General features: G+C 39.2%; 1 protein-coding gene across 3 annotated transcripts in view; it reads left to right on the forward strand.

Annotated features, from left to right (window-relative positions):
• ARNT2 (aryl hydrocarbon receptor nuclear translocator 2) overlaps positions 1–17,755 on the forward strand; it is a 161,019-nt gene that overhangs the window by 94,983 nt on the left and 48,281 nt on the right. The gene's annotated exons all lie outside the window — the stretch shown is intronic.

A 17,755-nucleotide genomic window follows, 5' to 3' on the forward strand; every position in this document is an offset into this window, starting at 1 on the left:
GAGTTTGCAACAAGAGACTTTTGAACACCAAGAACAGAAGCATTGTGTGGAGGCAGCACCAGGGAGGAGCGACCTGGTCCAATGGCCTGGGGCTATTGGAGAAAGGAGCAGCCTCTGTTGGGGAGGGGATTGACAGCCAGGGAGGGCCATGGGGGCAGACCAAAGCACAGAGCCCTCAAGAGGTAGACAGCCAACAGAAGATGGAATACAGTTCCCAGGTGCTGAGTGGAAGGAACTCGTTTGGGAACTGGTTAATTTGGGAAAGGGGAGCAGGGGCAGGTGGAGACTGATCCTTACGGGGAAGAGTGTGGAGCAGGAAGTGGAAGGACACTGATGGCGGTGGGAAGTGATAGCAGGATAAGGATGCAGGGGCTACTGGAGAGGCCACTGTGATGGATGATGAGTTGGCAAATTTTAAGTCATGAAGTAACTGTTAACACAAGCCTGCCCGGGGTGCCCCAGGCAGAAATATGGTAATGGAAAGTTGGAGTAATGTTGTAGCCCCAAAACTGGTTGGATGGCAGATGGACTGCAATACAGCCCTACCCTTCAGATGCCCATCCTGCTCTGAGGGGCATTTTCAGCTTCTAGAAGTGGGACATGGAGGAGAAGCCAGCCAATGAAGCATGTCATGGTTTCTGTGAATTTTTTACAACTGAAAGTTGAAATTAACAGTAAGTTCCACAGCTAAGGCATGGAAAGCATTCAAGGTTCTAGGTTCCTCTGCCTCCCTTAAGAAACGACTAGCTAGGCCGGGCGCGGTGGCTCAAGCCTGTAATCCCAGCACTTTGGGAGGCCGAGACAGGCAGATCACGAGGTCAGGAGATCGAGACCAGCCTGGCTAACACGGTGAAACCCCGTCTCTACTAAAAAAAAATACAAAAAACTACCTGGGCGAGGTAGCAGGCACCTGTAGTCCCAGCTACTCGGAAGGCTGAGGCAGGAGAATGGCATAAACCCGGGAAGCGGAGCTTGCAGTGAGCTGAGATCCGGCCACTGCACTCCAGCCTGGGCGACAGAGCGAGACTCCATCTCAAAAAAAAAAAAAAAAAAAAAAGAAATGACCAGCTGTGTTCCCACTGAATCCCACTGCTCCTGTGCCAGTGAAGATGAAGCTAACTCAGAAGCACATAGTGGGCAGGAGCCTGAGGGCCTCCTGACCCACTTCTGTCTTTACTAAAGAGGCCCCCAAAGGGACAGTTGTTGTGCCCCCTCATTCCATTTTCCTGATGTTCTCTTTTCACCTCACTGTGTCTTTATTTTTGTGGCCCTGTAGCAAACACTGTGTTTACAGATTCTGATTTATTGGAAATGAAGCTGTGTCTTCTAAGTCCAAGTTTGTACAGAAAATACTCATTTGCAACTTCCCCTTTAGGCAAAGGAAGATGCTCGTTCATTTCCATGATTTAGTGGCAGTAAATTTGGAAAGAAATGTTGCAACTCTGCCAAATGTTTTAGAATTAAACTCCTGCCATCATCAGTCATGTTATCTCTTAATTTGATCATTGAGGGGCAGGGTTCTAGAGTCGGAATAGCACACCACACTTGTGTTTCTGGCATTGTTTGAGAATGAGGTACAACATGAGAAAATTTCCCAGCTCTGCAAAGCGTAACTTTTTAAGTACCAAAATATCATTGCTTACCTTCTTTTATTTTTTTGTCTTTTTAAGAAAATGATTACAAATATGGTTCATGTTCATTAATGAAACTTGAAAGATATAGAAAACTGTGCAAAATAAAGTAAAAAATACTTGTAAACTTGCTTTTAAATTTTTAAAAGGTTATGAATAGTCCCCCTTCCTACCCTAGTCCAACCCTTAAAAACCAATTGGCAATATCCTAGTGCTTCTCATTCTAGACTTTTGTATTTAAAAAATAGAGCTCATATATATTTTACTACACGGTCTTTTAGCTTATTGTGGATGTCATAAATACCTTTCCAAATGAATACAGATTTGTATTAATTCATTCTACCTTGTTCCTTTAAATGGCTGCATAATATTCTGCCAACCCATTCTCCACTGGGAACATGAATGTTGTTTTCAGTCTGCAGCTCTTGCAAAAGATACTGCAGTGGACGTCCTTGCATGTGAATCTTTATCCATGAATACTGGTATTTCTGAAGATAGCTAAGAAGGGCTATAGGAGTGATACATTTAAGTTTTGGTAGTTACCCTGCCGAATAGGATAGGTATACCTTTTCTCCCACACTCCTACTGTACCTGAACCCAGGTTCAGCTGTTCTCTGCTCAAAAGCCATACAGGAGAGACAAGATTTAGTAGGAGGAAAAGCAGGTTTATTAAGAGAGCCAACAAATCAGGAAGATGGTGGATCAGCATCCTAAAGTACCATCTGAAGACAGTACAAATTTTAGGCTCTTTCTACATTCAGAGCAGGAGGAAGAGGAGGTGCGTAGGATCAAGAGGTAAAGGACTACCGCAGACATCTGGGAGCAAGTATCCAATGAGGTTGGGAACTTCTTTGTCCTTGATCAGGTCACAATGCTCCTACAAATCTTTAACAAAAATATAGTTGTTTGCATATTTCTCCTTTAATCCCAGAGTTAGTTTTTGCAATCATTATGTCAGTGTTCTAAAATCTTCCTAGCCTACCGGCAGGAATGGCTAAAGGCGTCTTAAGCAAAAATGGAGTCGGTTATGTTCATTATTTTGCTGTTTCTCTGTTACAATACTAACTCTAGATGTTTTTATTCTTTTGTCAGTTTTGCCAGTCTGATAGTTTGTGGGGGAGAGAAATGACATATTTTAAGTTAGATTTTCTTCATTAGTGAAATTGAGCATCTTCCCTGGATGTATTTGCTGTTTGTATTTCCTAGTTAATTGCCTGTTCATGCTGTGTGCCCATTTTCCTACTGTGTGATTTGTGCTTTTCTGATTTTCTCCTATGAGGTCTTTAAAACATTATGAAGGTTAGCTGTCTGCTTACTGTATGTGCTACAAAGATTTTCATTCAACCTGTCTTTGTCTTTTAATTTTGCTTATGTTGTCTTGCATCACACAGGATTTTTTTTGTCTGCTTAAATAAAAGACCCTGGACACGTCTTCCTCTTTCCCTGCTTACTCAGAGCGCTCATTACAAATGCAGAGCTCTCCATTCAGAGATGTCCTCGGGGTTTTTCCAAGTACATAAAGCTTTTCAGCCATGTTCCTGTGGTGTTTGTTGTTTTGTTTGTTGTTTGTTTTTCAGTTATTTTTATATCTTTCTATGTAAGGATTTGCTGTCCTACCTCCTGCTGGTAGCTGACACTTCTTGTTTCTCTCTGCGTGTCTGCTTTTACACTGACCCAATCCGATCACATCCTTTTATAGTCTAGAAAACCAAACAGCACAACTCGCTGGCATTGAAGCAGCGTGGTTGTCTGGGGTACATACCCGAGGTTTGTTGCCTCATGCCGAGGAAATCAAGGACACAGGCCTGTGGAGTCAGGTTAAGAGCAGAGGTTTAATAGGCAAAAGAAAGAGAAAGGAGAACAGTTCTCTCTCCTGTGAGAGAGAGGGACACCCGAGTGGGACTGGCAGAGTGCACAGGGTTTTATAGACAGGCTTGAGGAGCCAGTGTCTGTTTTACACAAGGCCTAAAGATTGATTGGATCAGGTGTGACATTTACATAGCTTGCCAGGAAGGTGACTACCCCACTCTAATCTTTTATTATGCAAATGGGATCTCTACTTGGCCAGTGCCATGTTGCCTGCCCCTTACTGTGCACCTGGTTGACAAGGAAAAGGGAAGATAGAGCCACCATATTGGACATGTCTAGCCCCCAGGTACACGTTTCCTATTGACACAGCTGCTGGCATTCACCTGTGCAAGCCTCCAGCTTCCTTGTCTATGTCTGCAGCTCAATTTTACAGGCTGTTCTTTGTTAGAAAAGGAAATGATTTGGGAGCTCTTTTCATTAAAAGGAAAACCTTACTGAGGACTTCCTTACCCACGCTATCTGCCTAAATAACTTCTTCTTAACTCCTATATCAGCATCATGGGTAAAAGGAAGCAAAACAGGCTGTGAGTCAGGAACCAGCAGACTTTCCTGAGTGAAGCATCTAGGTTTTAGTGCTTGGCCTCTGGGGCATCTGTCACTGCTGCACAGAGACCTTGTTCTCGTCAGCTGAGATTGGTAAAGGGGTAATTTCCAGATGAATGAAGTGCTTTTGTGGGCATTTATCTTACATGACAGGCTATGGAGGAGCCTCTGCCCTGACCTGACTGCAGGGGTGCTCAAAGTCTCAAGCTGGTGGCCTCAGGGTGATGTTCATTGTAACTGTGCCAGAGCCATCATCACATGACACTGCCCCTCCCTCCCCCTTAAACCTAGAGCACTCTTTCATCCACAGCCCAGAGCACTCTTTCCGCAGGCTCTGCTGGTCCCACCAAATGTACAAAGGCCAATTCTGATGAGTCCTGCTCCAAGGAACCTTCACCAGTTCTGCTACCAGCTTCCCAGCCACTTGGTTTGTATGGACTTTCTCACTTCCTACTTTGTATTATGGCCATTTTTGCATCTATTTGTCTCCCCTGCTTACCTGGCAGTCCAAGAGGACAAGGACCATATTATATGAACTCTTGAACACAGAGCTTAGAACACAGCAGGAATTTTGGTGAATGGCAACTAAATTCCTCTTGGCATCTCCCGGTTATACCCCCTGTAGTACCTCATCAGAAGGTACCCAGGTTTACCAATCTCACTACTTAAAATTTTAATCTAATTATTATTGAGAGAATTTATATAACTTTTTATTAAAACACTAAATATTTTTAATGACAAGTAGGTTTGATTTCATGATATGTTTTGATTAACTGTTTAGGATCTGCTTCTGTAACTAGTGGGAAAATGTGCATGATCAATCCATGATGCCTGCTAGGTTCTCTCAGTTCCTGTGCTGTACGCATGCCATGCCTGACCTGGTAGAGAAAAGGGCAAGAATAAACATATAAAGTATTTGTGTACCTCCAAAAATTCCTATGTTGAAGTCCCAATCTCCAGTACGGTTACTGGTGGAAGGTACCCGAGTTACCACTGACATCCCTGGCAGGAGGGGTTGCAGGGGGAGCCCTCGCCTGCCCCACTCATACCTGTCTAATTATCTATATCAGTGCTTCAAAATATGACCATATTTGGAAATAGTGTCTTTTCGCATATAGTTAGTTAAGATGAGATCATACCTACCTATTAGAGTGGGTCCCTAATCTGGTATGACTGATGTCCTTATAAAAGGGGGAATTTGGACACAGACGTGGGACACAAGGAGAATACCATGTGAAGATGAAGGAATATTTATGTTGAGCTAAGTAAATTTGAAACAGAATGTGTTTAATGGAAATGGAAAGGTATATTTATATTGCCAAAAAGAGTTCATAGTAAAACAGAGAAGTCATGAAATTGTATAATATTTAAATATATGAAGCAAAACTATTAGACATACAAGAAGAAATTGAATAAGCCATCTTTTGCATTACACCTTTAATGTACTTTTTAAAGATTTTGACAAATGAAGCCATGGAAATGTAAATAAGGATTTAGAGGATTGTATAATATAGCTAATAATCTTGATTCCACATGCATAGATATTCAATGTCAAATTTTAACATTTTAATAATGGATTTTCAAAATTTTAATAAATCTCAAACTTATAGAACTTGGAAAGCCCATTTTTTGAAATCACAATGCAATAAATATAAAAATTCATACCAAAAAGTTACATTTTAAAAAATCAGTTATTTGTTGTACAAAGGAAACTGTCCCAACTAACTTCTGATGAAGGAAGGGAATCAAAACACTAAATATGGACTATTTTGTAATTAAAACCATGGCCCCACTCCATATCAACGGGATGTGACCAAAACAATGTTTAGAGGAAAGCTGTGGCTTAAAATGTTTTCATTATTAAATGTGGGAAAACTAAAAATTTTACTTATGAATTATTAACCAATGAAAATAGAAAAAGAATAATAGAATGCCATAGGCAAACTGAGAGAAAGGAATTAATGAAAGAAGTAAAAATAAGAAAAATTACATTAGAAAACCAAAGTATTATCCAATTGATAAATAATTCTTCATCAAGACTGGTAAAAGAGAAAATCCCTGACAAGTTTAATTGTAATTTTAAAAAGAATGAAAGTAAATGAATATTAAGAATAAATAAATTTAACAAAGTTTAAAAATTTATGAACAAATAGTGTGTGTAACTTAGATTTTTATGTGTTAAAACGTTTCAAAAGAAAGTTAATTCCTGGAAGGAAGTATGTAACCAAATTTGAATTTAAAAAATTTTTTCTCTTTTTTTTTTTTAATGAGAAAAGATCAAAGCTAGGCAAGAAATTGAGAAAACTGACAAAGAACTACACCCCAAATGGTTCCAGGCCTTGAAAGCTTTATGGGCAAATTATTTAAACACTTCCAGAGCATGAGAAAAGTTAGAAAGTGGACTGATTTGTGAAGTTAGCACAACTTTGAAACAAAAACGCACAAACTATGAACCCAGTTTCATGTATTAGGATAAATATATTAAATACAATACTAGCAAATCAAATTAATAGTTATAGAAATACATACTAATGACAAAAATGCTTGGGTGGTTTACCATTAGGAAATCTGCTGATGTAAATAATTCAAGAAAAAAAACTATTGACAAAATATAAGTTTAGGTATTAATTTTTAATGGAGAAATATCTTTCTAAACTAATAATAGAAATGTATTTTCTTAACATAGATAAAACACACAGTTGAAACCATAATTAAAATCTTATGCAGAGTGACTAAATATTAGAAGGGTTCTCAGAAAAGTGAAGAATCTGAGAGGAATGCTCATTGTTATTCAACAATGTTTTGGAATTTCCAAGGCAATAAGGTAAGGAAATAAAATATAATTACTTAAGAGGTAGAAAAAAATGAAAGACAGAATTTACATTGTTGGAGATATCATGATTATCTACATGAAAAATCAAATCCAGTCACTGGAAAATATCTTCGAAGACTGAGTATGAAATGGCCAACAAATGTATGAACAAAATGCTCAAATATATGAAAAAAATTATCTTAGTGCTGCTAATCCTCAGGGAAATGCAAACCAAAATCACAATGAGGTATTATGTCACCCCTTCTAGGATTGCTATTATCAAAAAGGTAAAAAATATTAATAATAAATGTTGGCAAGGATGTGGAGAAAAGGAAACTCTTACACACTGTTTTTGGGAATGTAAATTGGTACAACCACTAAGGAGAACAGTATGAAAATTCCTCAGAAAACCACAAATAGAACTATCACATGATCCAGCAGTCCCACTACTGGGTATTTATCCCAAGGAAAGGAAATCAGTATATCAAAGATACATCTATGCCCCCGTGTTTATTGCAGCACAATTCACAATAGTCAAGAGTCCAGTTTTTACGCAGACATATAGCTTTATTTCCCTTGGATGTGACCTAGGAATGGAATTGCTGGGTCATGTGGTAGCTCCACGTTTAACCTCATGAGAAACTGCTATACTGTTTTCTGAAGTAGTCGCACCATTTTACATTTCCACCGTGTTCCAGTTTCTCATATCTTCACTAACACATTATTGCATTTTTGTAAATTATGATAGCCATACTAATGGGTGTGACGGGATATCTCACTGTGGTTTTGATTTCTGTTTCCTTAACGACGAATGATATTGAGCACATTTCATGTGCTTATTAGCCACCTGTATGTCCCTTTGGAGTAATATTCAGATCCTTTGCTCACTGTATTTTTTTGTAATTTCAATTTTTATTTTAGATTCAGTAGGTACATGTGCAAGTTTATTGCCTGGGTATGTTGCTGATGCTGAGGTTTAGGGTATGGTTGATCCCATCACCCATATAGTGAATGTAGTACCCAATAGGTAGTTTTGAAACCTTTGCCCTCCTCCCTGCCCCCTCTAGTAATCCCAGTGTCTATTGTTGCCATCTTTATATCCATGAGTACCCAGTGTTTAGTTCCCACTTATAAGCAAGAACATGTGGTATACGACTTTCTGTTTCTGCATTAATTCATTTACAATAATGGCCTTCAGTTGCATCCATGTTGCTGCAGAGGACATGACGTCATTCTTTTTTATGGCCGTGTAGTATTCCATGGTGAATATGTACCACATTTTCTTTATCTGGTCCACTGTAGATGGGCACCTAGATTGATTTTATGTCTTTGTTATTGTGAATAGTGCTGTGATGAGGGCACATGTCTTTTTGGTAGAACATTTACATTTTCCTTTGGATATATACCCAGTAATGGGATTGCTGGGTCAAACGGTAGTTCTAAGATTTTGAGAACTCTCCAAACTGCTGCTTTCCACAGTGGCTGAACTAATTTACATTCCCACCAACAGCGTATAAGCATTCCCTTTTCTCTGTAGCTTTGCCAGGATCTGTTGTTTATTGACTTTTTAATAATACCCATTCTGACTGGTGTGAGATGGTATCTCTGTGGTTTTGTTTGGTATTTCTCTGATGATTAGTGATGTTGGGCGTTTTTTCATGTGTCTGTTGGCCACTTGATGTCTTCTTTTGAGAAGTGTCTGTTCATATATTTTACTCACTTTTTAATGGGGTTATTTGGTGTTTACTTGTTGAACTGTTTATGTTCCTTATAGATTCTGGATCTTAGACCTTTGTTAGATGCATAGTTTGCAAATATTTTCTCTCCTTCTGTAGGCTGTCTGCCTACTCTGTTGATAGTTTCGTTTTCTTTGCAAAAACTCTTTCTTTTAATTAGGTCCTACTTATTAACTTGTTTGTTGCAATTGCTTTTTGGAACTTAGTCATAAATTCTTTCCCAAGGCTGATGTCCAGAATGGTGTTTCCTAGGATTTTCTTCTAGGTCTTACATTTAAATCTTTAATCCATCTTGACCATTTTTAAATTGAAGATATTTGTGTTTTTATTATTGAGTAGTAAGAGTACAAACCATTTTTAAAGGTCATGTACTGTTTGAGGGTATTGTGCAAGCAATGCTTGGAAGATAGAAAAACATCCAATATCCAGATGACAATATGGAGATTGCACAGTCCTGCCCTGTCATAGAGGCATTTTGACACAAGTGGAATGTGTGAACTTAATCCTAAATCTTTTCCACCTGCTAATGCCAGAGCCCTCCCCTACTGCCTTCCTGCAGTCATCCGTCAAGATCCTGGTCACATGAGTGGCAATGGCCACAGGTTCACTGGCAGTTGGATCTCTGTGGCTGCTGGTGAGGGTTGGTGTCAGGGCCTCCTTTACAAATGCTGGCCGTTCTAACTTAGATGACATCCCTTCCATAGGGAAGCTGAGCCCAGGGTCCTGAGAACATCACATTTAGGCATGTAAAGCATTCATTCCTTTAATGAATTTGGATTTACTGAAGATATTCTGGAAATTTTACATCCACACACTTGAATCTCATTCACAACTAAACAAAACTTTTTAATAAGTTGCAGCTTTCCCACTACACTTCAGTAAAGCCAACTTGTTATTTTAACATTATTCTACTGGGTTGATTAAAATGCATTCTTACAAATGAGCTCCCTTATGTGCTTAAAGGACTGGTATCTTAGGGCCCCCATCAAGTCTCTTTCTATCCACTTCTAGGCTGATGAACCTTACAATTGAGAATTTTTTTTATTGATTTGCATAAAACCACCACTATTTTATTATATTCATAGATTTTGTGTGTTAGGAATTAGACAGGGTGCAGTAGGATGGCATATTTCTGTTCCTCAATATCTGAGCTGCTAGTCTAGAAGTCACATAGTGTCACTTCCACTGTATTTTTTTGGACAAAATATTTGCAAAGGAATCTAACTTCAACCCTTGATTGAAGGAATATAAAGAAAATATGTGGGTATTTAAAAAAAAGTCTGCGGAAGTTCTCCATCGATGCTCACTGAATGAGGAATAAATGAAGGAACTGGAGTTTGTTATCTCTAGGTAGATGGTCTCAAGTTTTAGCCAATCGGACCCTAATACTGAAAGATCCCTCCAAAGGATAGGACTGAGAAGAACATCATTTTCTTTATGCCAGCTGGATTAGAGGGTTCTTTATGCTGTTTTCTCTGCTTCCTGTCTGACCTGTGGCACTGATTCCTGATTCCTAAGTATGGCAAAAGTGCATTTGTGCCAGCCTGGGCAACATGGTGAAAACCCATCTCTACAAATACAAAAAAATTAGCCAGTGTAGTGGCACGTGCCTGTGGTCCCAGCTACTCAGGAGGCAGACATAGGAGGATGGCTTGAGCCTGGGAGGTCAAGACTGCAGTGAACCAAGATCGCGCCACTGCACTCCAGCCTGGGTAACAGAGCCAGATCCGGTCAAAAAAAAAAAAAAAAAAAAAGGAAAGAAAAGTGCATTTGTGCCTCTTGCCTTCTTTGCCCATAAACATACATGTTTACCAGCAACTGGGGAAGCAGATCAGGTAAATAAGAAGGAAGCTGACATTCAGGGCTCGGGGGGGTGGTGCTCCACACACATCTTTCTAGCATCCCATAAGGTGAGCATTCTGATATCCATTTTATGTATAAGGTAACAGAGGGTCAGAGAGATTAGATCACTCTAACAGGTCCTTGTGGTGTCCACTCCCACTTTCATATCCATGTGGCCCAACTCATTTCAGCCCCTGCCACAGTGGGCATTTCTGTGAGCTCATTCTCATTTCAAGCTGACAGTATCCCACGTCATGATGGGATGTCAGTCCACTTTATACTTTCTATCAAAGATTTATACTTTGTATCAAATTTGGAAAATTTTCAACCATTATTTCTTCAAATGTTTTTCCATGTTCCTCCCCTCCTCCTTCACACACTTTAAGTGTATTAGGCCACTTCAAGTTTTCCAATGAGATCACTGATACTCATTTTATTGAAAAAGAACTTTTTACTACTTTCTATGGTTCATTTTGGATTGTTTCCATTGTTATGTCAAGTTTACTATGTCATCTACCTTGTCTAATATGCAATTAACACCTTCTAGTACATTTTAATTTTTTATTATTTTATTTTATTTTTGAGATAGAGTCTTGCTTTGCTGCCCAGGCTGGAGTACACTGGCCTGATCTTAGCTCACTGCAATCTCCGCCTCCCGGGTTTAAGCGATTCTCCTGCCTCAGCCTCCTGAGTAGCTGGGATTACAGGCACGTGTCACCATACCCAGCTAATTTTTGTATTTTTAGTAGAAATGGAGTTTCACCATGTTGGCCAGGCTAGTCTCGAACTCGTGACCTCAAGTGATCTGCCCACTTCGGCCTCCCAAAGTGCTGGAATTACAGACGTGAGCCACCACACCCAGCCCCATCTAGTACATTTTTAAAATGTCAGACATTGTAGCTTTCATCTCCAGAAGTTTGCTTTGGTTTTTTTTGCCTCTTCCATAGCTCTACTTAACTGTTAGAACATATGGAATACAGTTATATTAACTGTATTAATGTATTTGTTTGCTAATACTAAAATCTGTGTCAGTTCTGCATCATGTTTTGGCAGCTTGGTCTGTTTTCCTTCATTATGGGTTGTATTTTCCAGCTTTGTTGCATGCCTGGTAATTTTTTATTTGATGCCAGACATTGTGAAATTTAAGTTGCTGTCTGGAGAACTCTCTTACGGCTGTGAGCTGGGGGCAGTCACCGGCTTGTCTTATTTGTTACCCATTTCTCAGGGACTGCTGTGGTTCATTGCCTGGTATCTAGTGTCTTCTAAACCATCATTTCTTGTATTTGTTTTGTTTTTTTCTTTTGTTTTTGTGTGTTTGTTTCTGACAAGAAGGTAAATCTGATCTGCTATTTCATCTTGGCTAGAAGCATAACTCCATTGTGATTTAAAAAGCAATAACTAAATAAAAGTGCTCTGGTCATGGGGAACTGTCAGCATAACTCACACCTTACTTCCTGAATGCACTTCATTTGCTGTCAGTAAGCCAGGCTGACAGACCAGAGGATGTGAAAGACCTCTGTAATTATCATACCTAAAGTATTGTGGGTACTACATTTTAGGGAAATAGAGGCAATCAGAAACATATTCAGACATGTGACTAGAATATAGAGAAGCAGACTATTTTTGTAGGAGGAACAGTTTAAATGATGAAAGGATGTTTGTCCAAGAACGGAAAAGACTCAGAAACTCAGTCATACTCTTCACTTGTCTAAAGGGCTACACAGCAGAAGAATGTATGACTCTAAGGGCAAGTCCAGGACCAGCAGGTGAAATCTTCAAGGAGACAGATAGACTGAGTTGTCTGGGGGTGTAGTGACCACCCCACCACTGGAAGAGTTCAAGCAGCAATAGATGGACATGGGATTGAAGTCTCATGAGGGTGTTGGGCTCAGTGTCCTCTAAGGACACCTCCTACCCTGAAACTCCATTGCCATGTGGAATCCTATCTTCCTTCATCTCAGACCTTGGGGCAGTGACCCTTGTCCACCTACTGAGCAGGAGAACACCTTCTTCCTTATTGCCTTGCTGCTGCTACTGTAAGTTAGTTCTGTTCTTTCAGAGCCAGCTCTTTAGTCAGCTGAGTGTGCTGCTGCCAAGCCCAACTCATCATTCTAGAATCAGCTGGTCCTCTTGAAAGAGGGCAGATTTCTTTAAATTCCTGAGGAGCAAGAAACTGGACATCCTTAAAGGCACATGCATGCTGTTCATGTAAGTTCTGACTGGTATTTGGTGTTTGGAGGAACTTTAGGTACACCACGGTAAGTGTCATGAAGAGCCATGTGTGCCGGAATGAAGACTTTTGATTTATGTTTATTTCCTGCAGAGAAATGGTGTGGCCAACTTCTAGGAGTGATATAGACAATGGGGCAGAGAGCAGATGATTGGAGAGAATGAAGTTGAAGCAGACAGGTTTGGTGTCCATTGATGTGTAACTGGTGAGAGGAAGGAATAGTGCAGGATGATTCTAAGATTTCTAACCTGAGATATGCAGTCACTAATACATAACAGAAGACAACTCTAGAAGTCATAAGCAAAAAGAGAATTCTTAGATAAATGTTAATGACTCCCATCAGTCAAAGGGGATCGGCTTTGGAAAATGAACAGAAACCTAGGCAGCTTCCATGGGTTAAAGAAGCATGAAGCCCAGGGAATATCTGTTAGTAGCAGCAGCCTGCTCAGGACACTGTGTTTTGTTCTGCTGTTGAATTTGAACCATCCCTTCACCCCAGAAGGATGCAGGGAGATAAAATCTAGCTTCTTTGACTTCCAGAGTGGAAGCTAGTATATTGTCTCCACCATAATCACTCACAAAGGAGGATTTCTTTCAAGTAAGACATAGGTTTGGCTGCTGGTCAGTCTAATTAAATGACAAATGTTACTGCTGGTAGTGATGCTTCTAATAGAGATTAGGATGCATACCAGTAAGTGATTGAGTTTTGCTGCATATAACAGAAAATCCCAAATATCAGGGCCTTAAATAAATCTATTTTATATCCAAAGATAGACAGTCTAGATTTAGTACAATGGCTCTGTGATGTAACCAAGGACTCGTTCTGCTGGCTTTCACTCCACAATCCTTATTGTGTGGCCCTGGCTTTCCTGCCTTTCGAGATGGCTGCTAGCGCTCCCCAGTCATACCTGTGTTTCATATGGAAAGGAGTGTTCCCAAAAGCCATGCTCATGACTTCTGCATCCATCTGATAGGACAGAGCCATGTCAGCTGAACACCTTCTAACTCTAATGGAGCAGGCACATTGCCACTCTGAATGAATCAAGGTTCCATAGCATGGAAGGAGAGAATGTAAATGAGATGGGTCACTAGTGGTCTTTTCCATGGAGAGTAGAAAGAGGAGGATGTTTTGGTAGAAAGATTTGGGCATGATTTTGAAAGACCTGTGAGACTGAGGTACACATTTTCAGTAGGTAAGTGAAGGCAAGATCTAGAGCTACAAAGGAACATCTTGACTGGAGACATAGTCTTGGGTCTTATAAATGTATGGTTAGAAATAGAGGCAATGGCTGGGCGCGGTGGCTCATGCCTGTAATCCCAGCACTTTGGGAGGCCGAGGCAGGTGAATCACGAGGCCAGGAGTTCGAGGCCAGGAGTTCAAGGCCAGCCTGAACAAAATGGTGAAACCCTGTCTCTACTAAAAGTACAAAAATTAGACATGTGCGGTGGCAGGTGCCTGTAATCCCAGCTACTCAGGAGGTTGAGGCAGGAGAATCACTTGGACCCAGGAGGCGGAGGTTGCAGTGAGCAGAGATCACACCATTGCACTTCAGCCTGGGTCACAGACTGAAACTCCGTCTCAGAAAAAAAAAAAAAAAAAAAAAAATAGAGGCGATGGAAGAACGATATAAAAAGAGACAAGATGAGATGAGGTGTAAAACTCTGGAGAATGGCAATGCATAGAGCAGCAGCAGTTCTCAAGGTGTGGTGCATGGACCCTGGGAGTCTCTGAAATGTCTTCAAGGGCACACAAAGTTAAAACTGTTCTCATAATAACACTGAGATGTTTTTGCCCCTTTCTGTGTGTCAACATTTGCACTGATGGCGTAAAAAGCATTGGTGGGTAAACTTGCTGGGCCTTAGCGTGAATCAAGGCAGTGATACCAAGTTGTCCTGGTGGTCGTTGTACTCTTTATCGCTATACACTTGGAATTAAAAAGTAATTTTAAAATGTTTAAATGACAGCTTCACTTAAGAATGTCCCTGTTGAGACAGGAAATTTATGAGTTGTATTAAGCCCTGCATGGAAAACATGCATAAAGCGACTTCTCCACATACCAAAGCATGGGGATTGTGTCGGGGAAAGCACATAGGCTTCCTTTGGGCCGTGAGCTGAACTAGGTGTTTTTTCCATGGAACATAGTTTTTGCTTGAAAGAATGACTAACAAACAAATGGAGGTTATTACAACTTACGTATTTGGCAGATATTTTCTCAAAAAAAACAAATTGAACTTGTCACTTCAAGGAAAACAGTTGACAGTATTTGTTGTCAGTGGTAAAATTCAGGTTTTCTAATAAAAATTTGAGTTTTGGAAAGCTTGTGTCTACCACCATAATTTTGACCAGTATCTAGAGATGTTTCTGATGAGATACATAGTGATATTAAGGAGTACGATATTTTAATGTTGTGTAATGCAATGTGTCAACATTTAGAAGGTCTGTATAATATGGTGAACTATTATTTTCCAAATGACCAATATATAATATGTAAAATTATGTGATGGGTAAAAGATCCATCCAAAGTGTTAGACAAACTAGCCTATTTTAATATTGTATTGAATGTTACAATATGACAGTATGAAAAATTCATTCATTTAGTTTTGGATTTTATATTACAATTAGCCTTTAGGAAACTACCCCTTAAGACTTGGAAAAATACCAAAGGAGAATATACTCAGTATTCTGAAAAAGCTTCCCCCTTTTCTCCCTTTTCCATATCTATGTGAGGCCCTATTTTCTTCATATACCTCAACTAAAACAACATATTGTAACAGATTGAGTGCAGAGCAGATACTAGAATCCAGCTGTCCATTATTAACCAAGGCATTAAAGAGATTTGCAAAAATGCTAAACAATAATTGAGGGATGATTACTTAATGTGATAAATGTGTGTGCATGCGTGTTGTATCTTAGTCCAAAAGGTGATATTTAATGGAGAAAGCCCTGAGACATTTCCACTAAGATCAGAAACAAGGCAGTAATGCCCACTATCTCTACTACTATTCAAAATTATAATAGACTTATTATCCCATGCAACTAAATAAGAGAAATTAGAGGCAAAAGAATGCACAAAGGAAAAGGAAAACTATCTCTATTTTCAGATTATATAATAGTACACCTGGAAAAACCTAGTGAATCAGTGATAAAACTGAAACAAATAATTTAAGTTAATATATGAAAATAGCCTTCATATACCTAAACAATAAGCGGAGGATATAATGGTAGAGAAAGCCACACTGACAATAGTAAAAAGAGGATTAAATAATTAGGAATAATTTTAATAAATACACAAAGTACAGGTATATATGAGGAAAATTTGAAAACACTCCTGAAAGACACAAAATTAGGTTTAAACAAATGAGAAAACATCCTTTGTTCTTGGGAGGATAACTCAACATTATAACTTCAGGAGATGTCAGTTCTCCTGAAGTTAATTTACAAATGTAATGTAATCCTAATAAAAATATCATCAAGCTGTTTTATGGAGTCAGATAAGTTGGTACTACCAAAGTTCCTGTGGAAAAATATACCTTCAAGAATAACCAAGAAAAAATACAAGGAATAGTCCTTCCAGACATTCAAACATACAATAAAGCCTCTATAATTAAAATAGTATGGTACTAGTGCCTGAACAGACAATTGGCCAGTGGAATAGAAGAGACAGTCCAAAATTAGACCCAAACATGTGTGGGAATTATTTGATAAAGTTGGCATCTCAAATCACTGCAATTTAAGAAAATGTTGAGGGGGCAACTGGATAGCCATTTAGAGAAAGATAAAATTAGATTGATATCCCATAACTCCCAAAAGAATAACTCCAAATGGTTTAGGGATCCAAATGTGAAAAATAAAACCATAAAAATGTCAGAGGAAAGCAAGGGTGAATTTTTCCTTAAACTTTGTGTAAGAAATAGCTTTCTAACTATGACTCAGACTCCAGAGGTAATAAAAGGTTGATAAATCTTACCACATAAAATTTTTCAAATTTTTAAATCACCACAAAGTCAAAAGACAGGAGACCATCTGGAATAACATATTCATAACATATACCACAAGGATTTAATATCCCAAATACAGGAAACTCTTAAAAATGGACAGGCAAAAGATCTAAATAGAAAAATGGGAGACAGTAGCAGAGAATTCACTAAAAAACCAGATATAAAAAATGGTCCTCAAACATACGAAGTCATGTTCAAACTCACTCATAATTAGAGAAATGCAAATTAGGACAACACTAAGAAATCATTTATCACCTGTCAGACTGACAAACATTAAATAACATGACAGCACATTATGTTGGCCAAGACTTTGGGGAAGCAGACTTCCTATACATTCCTGGTGGGAATGCAAATTGGTGCAACCCTTCTGGAAGAAAGCTTGTCAAAACAAAACTACATATGTGCTTACCTTTTGACCCAGCAATCCCACTTCAAGGGATCCATTCCAAAGATACACTTCTGATGATAATAAAACACATATGCACAAGGGTATTCATTGCAGCATTGTTTCTCATTGCAAAATATTGGAAACACCTAAATGTCCAGTGTTTAGTGGTTGAATAAACCATGGCGCTTCAATAAGATGAAGCACTGTGCAGTTATAAGAAAGAATTAAGGAAGAGCTGTATGAATGCATATGGAGTGAATTCCAGGACATACTGTTCAGTGAAGTAAGCAAAGTCCAAGAGTATTTACAGTACACAGCTCTTCATAGAAGAAAGAAGAGGACATGAGAAAATGTACATGTATCTGCACATTTGTGCAAAAGAAATGCAGTAAGGATAAACCAGAAATGAAAAGAGACTGGTCACCTACAGAGGGTGGATGGAACAAGGATGGAAAGAAGACAGGAATGTAGTGTAGTGGGGGTGACATTTCTCTGGCTCACAAAACCATAGTAATGTTTAACATGCCTTTATCAATGTCTGGAGTGAGGGGCTGTCACTGTACTTGTGTGACTCTATCACTGTGAACCCTTGGTCCGACCCAGTGTGGAAATATTTGCGTTAAGTGTCATGCAGTGTAAAAGGAAATTTTCTACTTAACAGCATTTGCCTATGAGGTATCAAAAAGGAATGCTTGTTTTCACTAC

This window comes from Piliocolobus tephrosceles, chromosome 6 (assembly GCF_002776525.5).
Source record: "Piliocolobus tephrosceles isolate RC106 chromosome 6, ASM277652v3, whole genome shotgun sequence".
In the NCBI taxonomy this organism is placed as follows: domain Eukaryota; kingdom Metazoa; phylum Chordata; class Mammalia; order Primates; family Cercopithecidae; genus Piliocolobus; species Piliocolobus tephrosceles.